Raw genomic sequence first — 20,128 nt, forward strand, 5'->3', positions numbered from 1 at the left:
TATTTTAAGACAGGCTCTTGATAAGTTGCCCAGGCTGGACTCAAACCTATAATCTTCAGCCTTCTGGGTAACTGGAAGTGCAAACCTGGATTTCCAGGCCCAGCTAGGTGGACTGTCAAAGAGAACATTTAGTTTAATGAGGTGAAGGAATTTTTCTAGTCTTCTTGACAACACCAAGTTGTATTGGCATGACAGTGATAGATATATTGATATAAACAATACTTCAAGAACATAAATCTAATCACATAGACAAAAACATCCCCATATGTTATGTATAATGGAAATCTTGCTTTTTAAAATTTAGTTTATTTTCTATATATAACTAAGGGGTGTCCCTGCCTGCAGGTGTCAAGGTAGGCAGGGATCTGTGACAAGATGAGAATGAAAACTTGATTCAGACTGGCTTCATCAACCTGGATCAAGCTTCAGGGAGTCTGATGCCAGTACATTTAAACACAATATAATTTGGAAAAAAAGTTTCCTGGTTTAGTACAATCCCCAGTGCATAAGAAAGAATGGCATAATTACATTGAAACTCAGGGTACATGTCATTTCTTTCAAGAAGATGGGTTAGATGAGTTAGGCTACCTGTACTAGCTTAAGTACTACTCTGTAGCCCAGGCTGGCCTCGAACTCACAGAGATCCGCCTGCCTCTGCCTCCTGAGTACGGGGATTAAAGGCGTGTGCCACGACCGCCCGGCCTGTTTGAGTGTTTTTAAATGGCAAACAAAACAAAACAAGACAACAACAACCACAAGAACATACTGAAACCCCAGGGGCTAGGGAGATAAGAATTGGTTAATTGCTTGCCAGACAAACATGAGAATCTGAGTGTGGCATTACAAAGCCCATAGAAGACACTAAGTGCAGAGAATTTTGCATCAGTCATCCCAGAAGAGGCTGAGACTGGCAGATCTCCAGTGCTCACTTGCCAGTCTATCTAACCAAGTTGATGCACAGTGGTGTCTTGGTTAATTGTGTGCGTGTGTGCGTGTGTGTGTGTGTGTGTGTGTGTGTGTGTGTGTGTGTACTTGACACAAACTAGAATCCTCTTGGAAGAGGAACCACAAGTGAGAAAATGCTCCTGTCTGATTGCCTGTAGGTAAGCCTGTATTTCTTGACGTGGGAGGGTCCAGTCCCCTATGGGCAGGACCACCCCTGGACAGGGTGGTCTTGGGTGGTACCAGTAAGCAGCATTCCTCCATGGCCTGCCTCTACATTAGTTCCTGCCTTGAGTTCTTGTTCTGACTTCCCTTCATCATGAACTATGATGAGGATGTGTAAGCCAAATAAACCCTTTCATCCCCAAGTTGTTTTTGGTTATGATGCTTAATACAGCAACAGAAAGAAAACCAGGACATTCAGGTCCAGTGAGTTATGTACAGACGCATCATCTATATACACAGCACAAACTCAAACAATACCCAGATGTTAATATTAAATTTACCTTCCTAACCGTGTATAAGTGTCCTTACACAGCACAACAGGAACCATGCTCCTAACTCTCTTCCCATGAATCTTCGGCAACCCCTTTCAACTTTCTTTTTGTATGATTTTTTTTTGCCATGTTATATACTTCGTGTGAACATTTGTCCTTTTGTGATTGGTTTATTTTACTTGGCATAGTGGCCGCTAGCTTCATACATGCTATACAATCTGACAGAATTTTTTTTAAGGTTGTTTAATATTCCACTTGCACGAAAATACCATATTTTCTTTGTCTCTCTGTCATTCATATGCATGTTTGGGTTGCTTCCCACCTCCGGACTATTGCCAAGTAATGCTGCAGTGAACATGGAAGTCCTGTTATCTCCCTGACATATTGATTTCATTTCCTGTGGGTCTTGGTTCAGTTGTAGGATGGCTAGGACTTATGATGGTTCTAGTTTTCATTGCTTGAGGAACTTCTATAGTTTTCCGTAGTGACTGGAGTTTCAACTTCCCCCCTCCTTGCTAGCTCTTTTCTTCTGTTCTTTTGGCAGCAGCCATCCTAATTGATGTAAGATGGGCGCTATTGTGATTTTGATATTTTTCTTGATCAGTTATTTTTTATTAGTTATATTTTAAGAATGTTTTTATTACTTGCTACCTTTTGTATATTTTCAGAAAAAATTAAACAATATTATATGTGTGTATGTGTGTGTGTGTGTGTGTGTGTGTGTGTGTGTGTGTGTGTGTGTGTACGTGCTTATTCCACAGGGGGCATGTGGAAGTCAGGGGACAAATTGCAAGGGTCAATTCTCTCTGTCTACCATGTGAGTCCTGGGGATCAACTTAGGTCACCATCCTTGCAGGCAAATGTTTTTACCTGCTGAGTTCTCTTGCTGGTTCCCATTTATGTATCTTTTGTTTGTTTGTTTGTTTTGGAAGAATGTCTATTCTTTATCCATTTTAAAGCTGGGTTACAAGCTTTATTCAAGTAGTTATTCAAGCTGGTCATATTCTCTAGAACTTACCCTTATCAGACATCTAATTTCCAAAGTTTCTCCCATTTCATGGATTTTTTTTTTTTGCTCTATTACTTGTTTCCTTTGGTGATCACACAATTTTAATGACTATTTTGGTTTTAAGTACTGACAGTTTGAATAATGACTAATAAAATATTCTTGGTTATTCAAACATGTTTATGTAAGTAAAATAACAATAAAGATTGACTCAGTGTCAGTCTTTGCTTATGAAGATGTGCATAAAATGTGTATGAACCCAAATAAAAACCCTTGTTCTTGGACAGTTTAGATGAAAGATTATTCTCTCTCTCTCTCTCTCTCTCTCTCTCTCTCTCTCTCTCTCTCTCTCTCTCTCTCTCTCTCTCTCTCTCTCTCTCTCTGTGAGATTCACCTTAATTTTTAAGAGCGTCACTCTCACTGAACTTACAAATGACTATTTCAGCTAGACTGACTGGCTAGGCCCCTCCTCCCTCATTTCCCAGTTTTGAGTTTCTTGTTACCATGCCAGCTTTGTGTGGGTGCTGGGGATCTGAACTCAAGGTCACATGTTTGCATAGCAAGTGCTTTACCCACTGAGGCATCTCCCTAGTCTCCTTCCTTAGTTTTTATTCTAGAGATTTTTTTATTTCAACTGTTTTAAATTATTCTTTCTATCTATCTATCTATCTATCTATCTATCTATCTATCTATCTATCTATCTATCTATCTATCTATCATCTATCTATTTAAAAAAACCAGGGTCTTGAAGCTTTGGCTGGTGTTGAACTCACTATATAATATGTAGTATGTAGTTTGTAGAATGCCCTTAAATTTTTGACCCTCCCACCTCCACCTCCCCACTGAACTCTAGGCCTGCACTAACATACATGGGTACATACTGGGTATGGAACCCAGGGCCTTGGACATGCTTATCAGGCCCTCTATGAATTGAGCTGCATCCCCAGCCCTAAAACAATTTCAAACTTTACTTCAGACATTACTTTACAAAAATACCTTTAAAGAAAATGAAATTAGGGCTGGAGAGATGGTTCAGCAGTTAAGAGCACTGACTGCTCTTCCAGAGGTCCCAGGTTCAGCTCCCAGCACTCAAATGGGAGCTCACAACTGTCTGTAATTTCAATTCCAGGGGATCCAACATCCTCACACAGACATACATGCAGGCAAAACACCAATACACATAAAATAAAAATAATTTTTTTTTTAAAAAAGATGCCTGATTAAAAAAAAAACAACGAAAATAGTCTTTTACTAAGAACATTATGCTAATGAATGTAACGTGTGCTCTTTCTTTTTAAAATTATTTTCTTTAGTGTTCCATTCAAACATTCTTTTTTCAAGGAAGTGGCTGCAGTGAAGACACACCTTGGAAGCCAATGAGGGGCCTGGTGTTCAGTTTCCTATGAGCCCAGGTTTACCTTTTCTTTCCCTAGTAGAGGCAAGTGGACTAACTTTAACTTGGTGAACATCTGAGAAATGCTGCCTGATGTTCTTGGGGGCTTTCTATAGTCCTTTCCTACCTCATTGACCCATAGGTACTTCAACAGTCTGCTGGGTTCATCTAAAGAACATAATAAACCAGAGAGAGCCCAGAGCTTTGGTACAGGCAACACAGGCCCCTTGGCTTCTCTAAGGATGGCCTCATAATGCTTGGCTTGGCCAAGAATTTTTACATGCCCCTTTTCAAACCAGAAAACTCACATGTTACAGAATATGGAGAGAGAGAGAGAGAGAGAGAGAGAGAGAGAGAGAGAGAGAGAGAGAGAGAGAGAGAGAGATTCTGTGTAGCAACTCTGGCTGTCCTGGAACTCACTCTGTAGACCAGGTTGGCCTTGAACTCGCAGAGATCCACTTGCCTCTGCCTCCTGAATGCTGAGATTAAAGGCAAGTGCCACCGCCGCTGCCTGGCTGTTGTTGGTTTTAAACAATCTGCTGGCAGGCTATCCTGATTCCTTAAAACAAATTCAAAAGAACAAAGCTAGAATTCTTGACACATCCTACAGGTCCATGGGACAGTTAGGTCTGGTGCACAGGATGCTTGCTCAGAACTGCAATGTTGTCAAGAGTGTGTTCAGGACTCAGAGTTGGCCTAATAAAAGACACCAGACGACAGTGTTTGCGTTGCTTGTTCTGTTTGACTGAACCCAATGTCGTTTCATTTTCAACTTTTATCGTAAAATTCGTGAAAGCAAGGTATTTGCTTACTGCTGGTTTTGATCTGTCTTAAAGACCCAGGGTAGCAGTTTTATACGGGATTCTGAAAGCTGCTATCTAATGATGCATGCATAGCCCAAAGTGGGAAAATGGAAATAAATCACGTCAGAGTAAACAACAGTGTTAAAGCGAAAACCATTTACCTCAAGACTTTAGTTTCCACAATGGAAACCCCTGCTTTTAAGTAATTGTTCGACACATTTGACATGGGAAATCTGAATGTTTCTTCCTGGCGGGTGTCCGGTCTGATGCATGGTATATTGATGTAGATTCATGTTGACCAGCAATTCATGTTTAGATCCACTGGGTTCATGGGAGAGTTTCTCATAGGATGCTGGCATATGGCTGGTTTGCGGTTTCTCTGTCTGTCTTTTCAGTGTACACCCTGCTGATTCTACTTATAATGGCAGAATAATAATGTGTCTGTGGATTAAAATCATGCTATTGATATATACTAGATACCTTGGCTAAGATAATAATAATTCAGGCCGAGCCAAGTATATTTTATCTTTTAAACAAAGATACGGCTTTACCACCTGCTCTAATGAACACCGTCGTATAGGATTAAGAGGCTAGGATGATGGGAAATTATTTTTAAAGGTAAATAGAATGATGGATATAGTTAAAAAGCAGCCATAGAAATTGTTAAAGGGTCAGCATTTCAACACGAGTGACATCCTTGCAGCCCTGTGAAAGCCTTGTGCATGATATGCTGATTGTTATTAGTTTTTAGCCTTTGCAGGCTTTGGGGACTTTGCTGGCATGGATTTCTCGTTTAGTAGAGAGCAGTTAGCTGCATTGTGCTCTGTTCTATGGAGCCCTTGTGCTTCATTCCTATTTACCTCATCCTTGTGGGCAAACATCTGCTTTTCTGCCTTGTTAGAGCTGCAGCTGGATTTCTGGAATTCTGTGGCTGTCTGGTATTTTCTTCTGCATATTAATAAGATTACATTGCATGCGGGGTGCTCGCTTTCATTTCAAAATAAGTATCTCCCTAATACTGTAGATCATGAAAATTATATATTATTGTGAAATATTTAAGCTATGAAGAGGAGAAGTATCAGGAACAATGATAAAAATCCTAGTTCATTAACACTGGTAATATGATAACATATTGGTGGTCATCTCTATAGGTGTTTCTCCACACATATGTATTTATATATAATGTGAATATATTACATATTAATCTAAAATTGGATATAAACATAACTTTATGTAAATGACATAAAAATCATCTTGTAACCTTTTTCCACACTAATTCCTGTGTATCTACATCATTATTTTAATGGCTGAATTGTGTGTACTATATTTAAAATATAACCTTGCACTGGGAAGGTAGACTTCGATGATAATGTTGAATGAATGAACACTAGCTTATTTACTTAACTTCTGGGGCGGAGATGTAGCTGAATGGTAAAGTATTTGCCTTCCATGTCCAAGGCCCTGAGTACAATCCCCAGCACCATAGAAAACCAAAACAAAGACACCCAACCCCAATTTCTGACTCCTGGACATGGATGATCTCTGAGTTTTCACTATTAAAGATCACACACCAGTGAATGCTCTTTTGCCCCTTCTCTTCAAGTTAAACTTGTAAAAGTTGACTCAAAAGCTAGAAACAGTGGCGTTTGCTGGTGAGTGCCCAAATGTGCCCAAGCCATCCATTCACCATTATCAACAAAACACGGTATCTGTTTCTTCACATTCTCTCCAATGGGCTCCGTTGTTGTCAGTCTTTTTAGAATTTACCATTCTGAAAAAAAAAAAAAAAAAAAAAAACCTGCTTACTAGCTTTACTCACATTATTGCTGCTAAAAGCAAGGTCAGCATCTATTCCTGTATTTATCTGAATTTTAAAAATACATTTCTGGCTCTTTGCCCAATGGTTTTTCTCTTGAAACTCTGGAGACAAGTTTTAATAAGGTCATTTAATTTTATAGTCCTAATAGAGAGTACAAAACACTGCCCCCACCGTCTCCCCTACTCCCAGTCAGGAGTCTGAACTCAGGACTCCAGTGCAAGGCAAGCACTCTACCACTGAGACCTCCAGCCCCAAACACTTCTTTGGGCTGGGTATGATGACAAATGTATTGATCCACCGTTTCATTTGTCTGAAGAGCAAAAAGAAGAAAATTTAGAGATTTTACAACTTAGTTCAGTGTCTCTGTCTGAAGGATTCCTGCTAAAATCAAGAGATGCCCCCCCACACACCTTTGGTTTTTTTCGAGACAGGGTTTCTTTGTGTAGCTTTGCGCCTTTCCTGGAACTCCGCTTTGTAGACCAGGCTGGCTTCAAACTCACAGAGATCTGCCTGGCTCTGCCTCCCGAGTGCTGGGATTAAACTTAAAAAGGCAATAGTTATTTTGGAGGCAAAAATGAAGTTGTCGACATCTGAATTCTAATAGCATGTGGGGGAATCAGTCCATCATCCTTACACGTTCAAATGGCAGGCTTCCTTTTCCAGGTAGTAAATACAGTGTTTACATTTCTGTTTGTTTCAGCTCCCTGATGCTACAGCAACTGTGTAGTTTGGAGGCCAGAGACCAGCCTTGGGTAGTGTTCCACAGGAGCCATCCACCTTGTGTGCATCGACCCTCACCCCTCCTCCTGGTACTGGCTGATTTAAAGGGAGGTTTGTGAGTGACAGCTGTCCTGGAATTCTTGTGCAAAAGCAGATGAACAGAAAACCGGGTTCCCTTGGCAAAGCACCAAAAACCTGAGGGTCCAGTAAGTAGCCTTGACTCCCAGGCCACAGACATCAAGAAGCCAGGAAGTAGGGAAAGAAATCCACTTCCCTGAGTCCAAGGTACTGGGGAACAAGGCTGTTGAGTCTGATGAGGTCAGGTAGCCGCATCTTGCCTGGAATGTCAGGAAACTTCCGAGAGGAGCCAGGACCCCAAAGCTTGGGGGTGAGCACACAGGGACCAGAGAAGGGAACAGCTCAGTCTCCAGGGAGCCAAGTGAAGAAGAAAGTTCGTAAGTTTGTGGCTGCCCTGGCCTCGGGTAAGATTCAGCGTCCCTACACCTCTATGTCACCTATGACCACAGCCAGGGCCACCCCCCTTAGCCACACCCTAGTCATTCTCAGTCAACACACACACACACAAACCCCTGGACCTACACCCTGCTGGAAAGTCTGTGGGTGGATACCTGACTGGTGGTGGTGGTGGTGGTGGTGGTCTGAAATCTGGGCTGCTGAGAGGGCGAGTCCTCGACTTTGCTACTGATCAGTGGCTTCGCAGGCGTCCATTCCATTCGCTGTACATCTCCACTGGTTCCGACAGTACCTGATGGGTGTCTGGAATTCCTCTAGGCACACCTACAGAATATGACTCTGGTGCCACACAATCCCAGTTGTCAGCGCACCAGTCTACAGAGGGGCAGGAGAACTCATCTCTAGGTGTCTGTCATCTCCTTGGGGGGTGGCTTCCCTCTTGACTTATCTCCCTTCGTCTTCTCGCTGGAGGTCGCTGAGGGTTCAGAAGATGAACCCATACTCCCTCTATGTCATGGTGAAGGCTCCACCAGCACCTTGGGAGACACTCACCCCACTTTATTTTTTGAGAGAACATCTCCCACTGGGACCCAGGGCTTGATGATTAGACTAGGCTGGCTGGCCAGTGAACCCCAGGGATCCATCTGCATCTCTGCCTTCCCAGAGCTCAAATTACAAATATGCACCCCTTAACCCAGCTTTATGTGGGTTCTGGAATCAAATTCAGGTCCTCATGTTTATACAGTAAGCGCTTTGCCAACTGAGCTATCTCCATAGTCGTCTTTACCCCAGCATTACCCCTCCCCCATTGCATCTCTAATTATGCCTTGTAGTGCTTTGAATGTAATTGGCCCCCATAATCTCAGGGAGTGGCACTATTAGGAGGTGTGGCTTTGTTGGAGTGGGTACGGCCTTCTTGGAGGAAGTGTGTCACTGTGGGGGCAGGCTGAGGACACCGCTCAGTGTGTGAATTGACTTCCTGTTGCCTGCAAGATGCAGGACTCTCGCAGTACCAGGTCTGCCTGAAGGCTGCCATGCTCCCCATCACGATGATAGTGAACGGAACCTCTGAAACTGTAAGCGAACCACCCCAATGAAATGTTTTCTTATAAGGGTTGCTGTGGGCATGGTGAGGCTAGTGCCTCTCTTCCAGAGGCCCCCTTTGCGCCTGGCAGTTAGCCCTGCCTTGCCAAGTGTTTGCGGGGTCAGTACGCCAAGTCCTCTGTGGGAACCAGGACCTTATTTGTACTCAGGTAGCTGCGTCATCAGGTGGTTTGAGCCACTGTGTTTTTCCAGTCAGCTGCTTTCTTTTCGAACTCATTTAAGGGGAGACGGTGAACAGACGGCTGCAAACCATGTGGGAGCAGTCTAGTTTACAGACTTCCACATTTCCTGATTCTAAATAGTATATACCTTTTAAAAATTGCTTTAAAATATGTCTAAAACAATGTCAAAGTTACTACTGTAACTAGTGATAAGTGCCCATTCAGTGGCATTAAGCACATTGTCACTACCATCCATCTCTAGAACTCTTTTCATCTTGCAAAAATGAGATGGTTTCCCCTTTAAACACCGATTCCCACCCCCCATCTACCAGCCACTGACCACCATCATTCTGTTTTCCATACAGAGGTGTTTTTTTTTTTTTTTTTTTTTTTGAGGGGGGAGGTATTTTTTCTTTTCAAAATAAGACAAAGACCTATCTACCAGGAATAGAAGAATTAGGAAAAGTCCTACCTGGGCACCCAGTCAGCTAGTCTTACAATTGTACATCTTCTTGAAATCCATTTTGAATAATTTCTACTTTAAATTAAAAAAAGAAAAAGCCCAGCACACATATATATATGATGCTGGAGGCTCTTGCTAATGTTTTGAAGCCATATAAATATCTTACTAAGGATTATGCAAAATACCCTCCTGCAAATCCTGATATTATTATTACACTGCCCTCCCAAACTTCAAAGCACCAGAAAGGCTTTTTTTTTTTTTTTTTTTTTTTTTTTTTTTTTTTTTTTAAACTAAACCAAATTCATCTGGCTACCCCACTTGGCTACAGAGCATTAAAGAGTCTGAACTCGATCCTGCTGCCTGTGCATACACAACACTGCCATTGACTCTGACGAAGATTTAGACATGAAAGGATTCTAGGATCAGAAGGTCAGCTCTATGGGTAGCTGTGTCTGGCTTAAGCAATCCAGTTTTTTTTTCCCCTATTGATAGCAAAAACATTTTATAATTCTCTTTCAAAAAATTTCCAAACTTCTACAAAAACAGGCTCCTGGTGAAGTGTGAAGGCATCTGACTGAACTATATAAGGGGATTCCACAGCTGAGAACAACGGGAGAGAAAACGGCCCCAAACTGTGGTGATTTTGGTCTAATCAATTGTAGTTGAAAAGGAAAGAACTCGATGCATCAGCAGAGGGAAGGATTCATTGTGAGTGGTTTGGTTATAAAGTGAATATGGAATAAGTTTAAAAAAAAAAACCGTGAGTTTTTATTGTTACCTCCTAGCAACTGATGCTGGCAGGAGTCATTTAATTTTTGTATTCCATGATACTTATAAACTAGGAAACCATACAATAGTATCTAAACTGGATAGATGTGCAGCTGTTTAACTACTATTTATTTATAGATATTAATGATTTATTATTGTTATTATTTTTAGATTATAATGTAATTATATCATTTTCCCTTCCCCTTTCTTTCTTCAAACCCTCCCAGGAACCTCTTGCATGTGCTCTCTCAAATTTGTGGTCTCTTTTTTCTTTAATTGTTGTTGTGTACATATAAAGATAGATCCCTAAATTTATAAATGCAACCTACTCAGTCTATATAACGCTATTTGTATGTCTGGTTTCAGGACTGACCACTTGGATTGGATAGCTAGTTGGTGTGATCTTCCCTTGGGAAGACTGTTTCTCCCACTCTCAGCGTTCAGTTGCCTTTGTGTGGGCTTGAGAGCTTGTGAGCTTCCTCCTTCCAGGTTAGTTTTTTTTATTGCTGTCTTCTGTGTTTAGTTCATGTTTAGGCGGCCATGTTGGTGAGACCTTGTGGGTGTAGCTTCTCTGACTATATTTTTACTTAAACATTTTATGTGTATGGGTGGTTGGTCTGCATCTAAGTTTATGCATCATGTGCATGAAGTACCAGCAGAGGCCAGAAGAGGGCACTGGACCTCAGTCTGACTGGAGTTACAGAGTTTTGTGAGCTGCCATATGGGTGCTGGGAATTGAACCCAGGTCCTCTGGGAGAGCTGCCAGTACTTTCAATCACTGAGTTATCTCTCTAGCCCTTAAATGTTATTCGTTAATTTATTTGAAGATAAATATATTAAAACATTTTGAAACTAGAAATGAGTGGTATTTTTTTAACCTTTATTTTTTATTTTTTGTTCATGGTGCTCTGCCTTCATGTGTGCCTGCAGTGCCTGCAGAGGCCAGAAGAACACTGATTCAATGTTATGAGAATCTTGATCCTAAGTGTCCTGATTGTACGAGCAAGGGGAAGATTGATAAGGGGCTTGCTAAACCGTTTGTTTGCATTTTCATGCAAGTGGGTTTGACAGACTTCTGCCGTGGGAGGGGATTACTGCCGTTGATGACACTCATGGTTTTGCTTAAGGACAAGTGAATTATAGTAGACTTTATCCTGCACTCTTGTGATCCTGTGAGTCATTTTTTAGTTCCATTACTGAAAGCAAATAATAATGTGCCACAAACAAGAGTGACTCCTACATTTAAAGCTTTTCTTGTGTGTAGTTTAAGTCCACAGAGAATAGGGCTCAGGAAAGAGACAAAAACACCCACCTCTAATCCCTCCTGTTGTCCTGGTCTACTCAACTCTGTCAAAAATAGGAAGCTACCCATCTCAAGCAGTATCGCATAGGTATTTACTCACCTTCTGGAAGGTACCAGGTTAAAGGTTATAGACACAATTTTTTATTTTTATTTTTTGGTATTGGTTTGTACATGCACAAGTTTATCTGGGTAGTATGTACCCTTAGGCATATAGAAACCTGGTATTTCTTTCCCCAATTACTATAGCTTTTTATAGGGAGAGTTTTATGTTCTTTGTATGTGCATGCGTGTGTGTGTGATCGTTTGTGTATATACACATGTATATGTATGTGCAGGGGCATATGTGCATGTGTATGTGTGTGGAGGCCAGAAAACAATATGAGGTGCTAGCCATCTTATTTTTATTTTTTTAATATAACATTTTAATGTTTATTTAGTATGTGTGTATGTGTACATACCATATGCACATGAGTGTCATGATGCTCATATGGAGGTCAGAGGTCAGAGCATAGTTAGGAAAGTTTGGTTCTCTCCTTCCACCATGTGGTTTTTGGGTATCAATTCAGGTCTACAGGCTTGATGGCAAGCACCCATAATCTGCTGAGCCTTCTTGCCGGCTCCTACTCACCTTGTTTTCTTTCTCTCTCCTTTTCTTTCTTCTTTTTTTCTTTTTCTTTTATTTTTTGTGGTGATATTTTATCTGTGTCCCCCAATAAAGTTTATCTGAGGATCAGAGGAAAAAGCCAGCCACTATATTAAACATAGAAGTCAAGCAATGGTAGCACTCACCTTTAATCCTATCACTCAGGAGGCAGGGATCTGTCTGGATCGCTTGTGAGTTCAAGGCCACACTGGGAACAGAGCCAGGCGTGGTGGCACACACCTTTAATCCCAGCACTAGTTAACCATAAATGTCTGGAGGTCTGTACAGACAGACAGGAAATGATGTAGCTGGGTGGAGAGAGGAAGTGAGATGCAGAACAGAAAGGCATATAGGCATGAGTAGACAGGAAGTAGGTCTCTTTGGTGGAGGATCTTCAAGCAGTAAGAATGTGGCGGGCTTCTTTCTGCTTTTCTGATCTCTCAGCTTTTTACCCCAATATCTGGCTCTGGGTTTTTTATTAATAAGACCATTTAGCAATTTGTCTACACTTTTCTTTTTGTTTTTGTTTTTGGTAGGTAGGCTCTCTCACTGGCCTGTAGCTCACCAAGTCTAGGATGGCTGGGCAACCAGCTCCAGGGATCTGCCTGTTGCTAACTCCTAGAACACTGGCCACCATGCCTCTCTCCCTCCCCTCCCTCCCTTTCCTCCCTCCCTCCCTCCCTCCCTCCTTCCCTCCCTCCCTTCCTTCATTCCTTTCGTTTGTTTTAAAGTGGGTTCTGAGGATTGAACTCATGTCCTCATGCTTACAAGGCGAGCAGTTTACCTATTGAGCTCCCTAGCCCTTATGTTTTATATTGGTGAAATTGGTTTGTTGAAATGGGTCTAGAAAAGCTCCAGGGAAATAGTAGGCTAAAGCAGTGCAGAGTAGGTAGGACGGGCAGCAGGCACTCTGATTCCAGAATCTTTTTTCTAGCTATTAGAGTCAAGCTCTGAAATGTCTTCCTTGGTGTGATTCTACCATGAGGAGTAGGAAGAACAGCAGGAAACACCATTTCCACTGCTGCTACCATTCTAGCATGTTCCTGTAGAGCCCAGCATATGTGCCTGGCTTGCTAAGCAGTTCTCTGAGACTCCTGCAAGTGGTAACAGTGAAATCAGCAGGAGGAAAGATGGTCCTGAGAATATGGCTGTAGCTACAAAGCATGGAACTTCAGCAGGGTGACCCCGCATAAATATCCCAGAATAAAGTCTTTTTATTGGGACCGAAATGATAGAAACAGTGGGAATAACTCCCTTAAAGAGGTCTCAAGGGTCATTGAAGATATATGTGATATATTTCATAGACTGAGTTGGAATTCAGTCTTCATGGTAGCTTTTCCTGGGTAATTAAAAAGGCACAGCCTGGGAAAGGGGGTAAAGTGTCATAACAAATCTTCATCCTCTTGTTGGACCCTGCCTAAGGCACTCAAGGGCTAAGAGAATTCAAAAGCCAAGCTCAGATTCAGTTTTACACGTGGGAGAAGATCTCAGGAGTTCAGCGAGTGAATAGTCCCGAGTCTCAGCCGCCTTGACCAGCTTCAGGCCTTTTCCTTATGTCTTTGCATCAACTAGGAAATTTATGACTTGAAAAGGAAGTGATATTTTTAGAACTGGATCAGTATTTCCAGCAGATTTATTGATGTACTGGCTCTGTAGTGTTTACATGGCAACGTGATGAACTATTATCACATCATGGGGTAGCAACTTTTTTATTTTTTTGGTATGTGGATTAGATTTTCAGATAAGGAAGTAGAGCTCATGGGTTTATTGAAATTGCTCTTGACATCTTAGCTGTGGGTCATCCTCAGCTTCCCTCATGGAAGAGTTTTGGGAGGAGTAATAAAGATGATCTTATTTTATTTTTAATGTTGGAGATGGAGCCCTGTACAGGCCAGATGGGTTCTCTCCATTGAGTTACATGCCCAGCCAAGTAAAGATACATTTAAAAATGAAAATAAGTTGGCAAGATAGGAGAACATCAGATCACATTAGAGTAGTGAATCTTTCTTGAATCTTTGCTCTGTTTTGTAAACTATCTGTGACTTTAGGGATACAAACTAGTTGACGTCCCTCATTTCCATAAGTTCTATATCCCTGGGTTCAACCAATACAGATATTTGAAAAGGAGAGATACACCTACACTGACCTATACAGATTCTTTTTTGGAATTGTTACCTAACAATGCAGTATAACAACTACTATACATGGTCTAGAGGTGATTTAAAGTGTGTACGATCCTGTGCAGAGTTTCTATGAAAATACATTATTATGTAGAAGGGTATGAGGATTATGGTGTTGACAGGTCTTCTGGGACCTACCTTCCACTAAGGGATGATTGGATTTTATTCTCAAGAAATCTAGTGGGGAAGACAGTGCACCCTTAGAACTGTTAAATAATGAGAACAGCAGTATATAATATGTGTGCTTTAGTAGTTTGGGGGAAGAAAAGAGCTGTGGGATGTTTTAGAATTTCTGTAGTCTGTTGTTCTTTCTCTGGTGGTCAATGACACCAAAGCCTCATGAAAAGGGGTTATGGAAAACAAGGGGAGCTGGTTTGTCTTTCACTCCTTGTTTACGCAATACTGCTTTGTACAACCAGTGTCTGTGGAAATCTGGATACAGATAGGAAAATTGTTTTTTAGAAATGAAGGTGACTGAAGCCCATTGTGATGGAATATCATCCACTATAGCACTTACCTTCAGTTCACCCAAAGACTCTGGTGTTGGTGGGGACTCTTTTGGCCAAGGCTCAGAGGTTCATCTTTTTAAAAGTTTATTATGATATTAATGTATATGCACACGCATGTGAGTGCACACACATGTGAGTGCAGTACCTGCAGAGGCCAGAAGAGGGTGTTGGGTCCCCTGAAGCTGAAGTTACGAGTGATGATGGGCTGCCTGATGTGGGTGCTGGGACTCAAACTTGGGTCCTCTGAAAGAGTAGTATGCCCTCTTTACTGCTGAGCCATCTCTTCAGCTGTCCAAAGGCTCATGTGGATTTCAGTTTTTTCAAATGAAATTCAGTTAAGAGGCTGTACCAGGCAGGGAGTAAGGAGAGCCAGACATGGATGCCATATTTCCTCATTCCTCTTTCTTTCACTGTGTTCGTGACTCATCCCTGATTCTTTCCTGATTCTCCTCCTCCCGTCTTCTAGAAGTATATCTGTTTTGTCCTCCCATCTACCGTCCCTACATTCTTTCTTACAGGGTCCACAGTTCTTTGTACACCACCCACTCTTTCATTTTGAACAAGCCAAAGCAGAATGGGTTAAGAAGCAAGTTAAGGACACTTATTGCTCTTGCAGAGGATCTGAGTTTGGTTCCCAGCACCCACATAGTGGCTCACAATCATCTGTAGCTCCAGTTCCAGGGGACCTGACACCATCTTCTGGGCTCTGTGAGCACCAGGTATGCACACAGTGTAAATTTATACATGCATACAAGCATTTCTGCACCTAAAAACAGAGATAAAATAAATGAATCTTTAAAAAAAGGTAAGAAAAAAGAGGTAGCCTCTACCTCCAAGGAGCATGAATGGAAGGGAAAATAATGAAAACTGCTGAGCCATTCATTAGTATCTACAGCCCACGTAAGCCCTGGAAGCTTCTGAAGTGGGTGCTGCTGCTTTCCCTGTCCAGTGAGAAGGAAAGGGTGCAGACAACTGTCTCAGGTCACACTGCTATTCCATGCACAGCCAGGAGCTGAACATGAGGTCTGTTGTCTCCTGTGTTCATTGTGGTGTGCTTCACATGCTCTCTGCTGCCCCTGCACAGCTATAGGATTAGGAAGGAAACAGCTTAATATCTCTAAGCCTCAGATTCCTAATCACTGCAATATAGATAATAGTGTTGGCTTCCAAAGAGCCTGCATGAAGCATGGAGGAGTCCCTGGCATGTGCTAGCCTGGACAGAATGTTGTTAGAGCCTGTAGACTGTGTTTGGGTCTAGGTATTGGGTGACACTTCTTCCTGAAGCAGCAAGATTGTAGGATTCGTTTGGAGGGTATGTGGTAGTTTGAATGTAACTGGCCCCCATAATCTCATGGGGAGTGGCACTATTAGGAGGTGTGGCTTTGTTGGAGTGGGTATGGCCTTGTTGGAGGAAGTGTGTCATTATGAGGGTGGGCTTTGAGGTTGCGTATGCTCAGGGTACTTCTCAGTATCTCAGTTGACTTCCTGTTGCCTGCAAGATGTAGGATTTACAGTTACTCCAGCACCACATCTGCCTGCCTGCCACCATGCTCTCTGTCATGATGATAACGGACTAAACCTCTGAAGTCACAAGTGAGCCACCCCAATTAAATGTTTTCTTTATGAGTTGCCATGGTCATGGTGTCTCTTCACAGCAATAGAAACCCTAACTAAGACAGGGTACCCACATCTGGAAAGTGAGGCATTTACAGGTACCTCAGTCCATCCCACCCAGATCAGGTAGCATAAGGAGGGGAGAGAAGTAATTATTTATAGATGGCAAATAAATGAAGCTCTACAATTACCTGAGTCAATTTTAATGTCCCTTGGAGATGAAACGAATGGACATTTTCCTTTGAATAATCAACTCTATGGGTAATATCCAGTATAATAAAAGGATTGAGTTCTTTTTTTTTTGTGAAAGGTCATATTTACTTTATCCCATCCTTGATAAAAACCAATTTGCCTTCCTAGAAGAACAGGTATTTAAGTTTTGTTGAGTTTACAAGGGGTGGGACACAATGACTTGCCAGCCTAGAGTCTCTTAAAGGCCGTGCGTGGGGTAGTAGCACTGCTAATTTGGCTACATAATGGCCCTTTACAAGTGTGTGTATGAGATACACCCTTAGGAGTGATTGAGGAAAACACCTGACATTGACTTTTTGCTTCCACACACATAAGCATGCACACTTGCACACATACATGTACAAACATGCTCACGTGAGCATACACACACAAAAAGTGACACAACAGTATATGCAAGCTTAGGCTACAGAAAGCCACACTCCACATTTACACACATCTCCAACAGCAGCAATTGTACAGCCCTGTGCAGTGAGGGGGCGGCCTGCTGTTAGAAGAGAGACCTCAATTCTACCATTTATGAGCTGCATGGCATCAGCAAGCTCCTTGGCCTCCATGAACTTTTGTTCCTTCAGCTGTAGAGTTTTCATGATGATAATTTACATACTGTTTTGAGGTTTAAAGGAGCATCATCACTGTAATTCTTGATCCGTGATAGGTGCTCAATATTACTTTCCTTGGCCTGGCTCTGCTGGTTTACAAAGCTTATTTTAGGTCAGAGACCCAGACAAGGAAATATTTATGTTTTCAAAATGAATTTTGATATGAGTACTAGAAGAGTTGGGGCTTCCCCTGAGATTCTTGTCTTTAAATAGATGAAAACGCATCACTGTAGTGTTCTCCCTGGCTGGAAGACAAACAAAGGAGTGCTCGCAGCTGCTGTGTGGATTCCAGATCAGAATGTCCTCTGTGAGTTCGTACACTCACTTGACACGGCCCGCGGAGTCCCTCACTCTGAATCACACTGGGTTTTACATACAGCTTCATCCTTCCATCCAAGCAGATTATGAACGAAGCCCAAGCAGATTATGGATTTCCACGAAGAGCAGGAATCGGAGAAATATGGTTTATTGTAGGGTGTCTGGATGTGCCACGGGACCCCAAAACAGCACATTCTTTCTGCCACGCATGTCTCTGTCCCATGCAAATAGAGGTGGCCTCAGTGAGGTGGGGATGGCATGGGAATGCCACATCAGCTGTGGTGACTTGTGGGCAGGACAAGTCTGATACTAGACCATGAGCTTGATTCTTTGAGGAGACTCCTGAGATTTGCCCACAGTGTCGGCCAGCGTTGGCACAGTGGCTGTTTGTCGCATCTGTTGAATTGATTTATTATCTACAGTCAGTGGGAGTAAAAAGAGAGCCTTTTAAAGTGCCCAAAGGATTTTCCTTGTTGAAAGCAAATTGCAGCTTCTGATTAATACCCACAATAATTCCGTCTCTCGCCCCACTGTTCTGGGGGAAGGGAAATATATTTGAAATGGGGAATCAGAAAATTCCACTTTGCCTGTGAGCCATTCCTTGTCTGTGTGAAAGAAATCAAGGCAAAGAAAGTTTAGGGATGTTTAAGAAGTTCACATATACACAAAGACAAAAAAAAAAAAGAAAGAAACAGAAATAAAACAAACCCCAAAAAACTACAAGTGGATGATCAGCTAGCTGACTGAAGGTCTGTGTGTTCTCTAACTTGTAGGCACTGGGAAAAAAATGTACTGAGACTGCTTCTGTCCCCATCTCTGGCACACATGACTGATTTTATTGAGAAGTGATTGCTGGTTAAACAAGAAAATGTCTGTATAATGTCCTAATAAATGATACATTACCCATTAACCGTTTAAGAAACCCATGTGCAGATAGCTTATTTGGTGACTTTTCCTGACTCCTGTTTGGTTAAATTAACATACCTAAGTGTTGTCAAGTAAGCCCACTCAATCTGGTCAACATCTTGATCTCTAGGCAAGGTTTCCTCACCTTGTTCTGGGCACACATGTGACCCCCTCACATCCACTTGTGTGACTAGACATACTCAGTGGCACTTCCTGTCTACCAGCCTGTGGGCACCTGAGGATGCAAGGCAGGCTGGATGCTGCCCATCTTCAAGCTTACAGTATGGGGTGGCTGGCACGGCAGGGCACACAGCAGCATTTCCAAGATGAATCGTCTTGCTGCATCTCTTTCCTTCTTCCCAAGGATGAGGTGACCGGAGGTTTCCAATGAGGCAAATACCCCATTCATTGTGCTTTGGGCCACTTCAGCCTTGATGAAGCACTTCATTCTATAAAAGAAGAGGGGAAGAATTTAAAAGAAAGGTAATTGCTTAACTTGCTGTGCTTTTGAGTGCCAACTTGCAAGTGGAGTGAAATAAGCCCGTGCATGAACTGATGATTTTTGAAGTCCTGAGTCACACACACCCTCTTTGTATCAGCTTTGCTTTGGATGGAGGGTCACAGGACACATTTTTCGGGCTGGAAAACAGCGTTGGGGCAGCACCTGGTTTTAGCAGCCCTTGGCGCTTGGGTCTCTGGGGCCACTGAGATGTGCTCTTTGCTCACGCGGGAGGAGTGTCACCTGTGCGATGCTCCAGTTGAGCATCACTGCTGTACTCTGTCCACTCCTCTGCTACCAGCAGGTGTCATTATGGAAATATAAAAATACAATACAGAGGTAGAGCTTCGAATGTTAAAAACAATAAAAAAAATGAAGAAATCCCTTGTTACAAACCAATGGTGCCATAATTAATTATAATTTGGCTATGTCCACAGTCTTCCCACGCTGGCAGGGGATTCAAGGCACATGCTTAATTGGTTTATGGTATATTAGGTAAATATTTACTGAGACCTTCTCTAGGCTCAGAGGGTGTGAAAGCAAAATATAATTGCTTAAAAGTTTTTATTTTATTATTCTGGGTTTAAAAAGCTATTTTTCATGCAACAACATAATGTGATTTGTGTATTTCCTCTCCTCATTAAGAACAGTTATTATACTTAAGGACTTGATGTGATACCTGGGGAGAACAGGATACATTCATAAAATAATTAGCTCTTAGACTAATTTAATTTTCATTATTAACATGCTGGACTAAAATACTTTAAAAGCTGAGAGAGTTTCAGCTGAGGACTGAGGAGTTTGCCCATTGTGGTCTACCTTTTCTTTCTTCTCTTTCCTCTCCTTCCCCTTCCTTCCTTCCTTCCTTCCTTCCTTCCTTCCTTCCTTCCTTCCTTCCTTCCTTCCTTCCTTCCTTCCTTCCTTCCTTCCTTCCTTTCTTTCTTTCTTTCTTTCTTTCTTTCTTTCTTTCTTTCTTTCTTTCTTTCTTTCTTTAATAAGGACTCATTATGTAGTCCTGGCTGTCGTAGGACTCCATGTGTAGACAAGGCTGGCCTGGAACTCAGAGACATCCACCTGCCTCTGTCTCCCAAGTGCTGTGATTAATGTGGTGTACCTCCATGCTATGTACTAGCTTTCATGCCTTTCAGTAGAGGC

Source organism: Peromyscus maniculatus, chromosome 9 (assembly GCF_049852395.1).
Source record: "Peromyscus maniculatus bairdii isolate BWxNUB_F1_BW_parent chromosome 9, HU_Pman_BW_mat_3.1, whole genome shotgun sequence".
Lineage (NCBI taxonomy): Eukaryota > Metazoa > Chordata > Mammalia > Rodentia > Cricetidae > Peromyscus > Peromyscus maniculatus.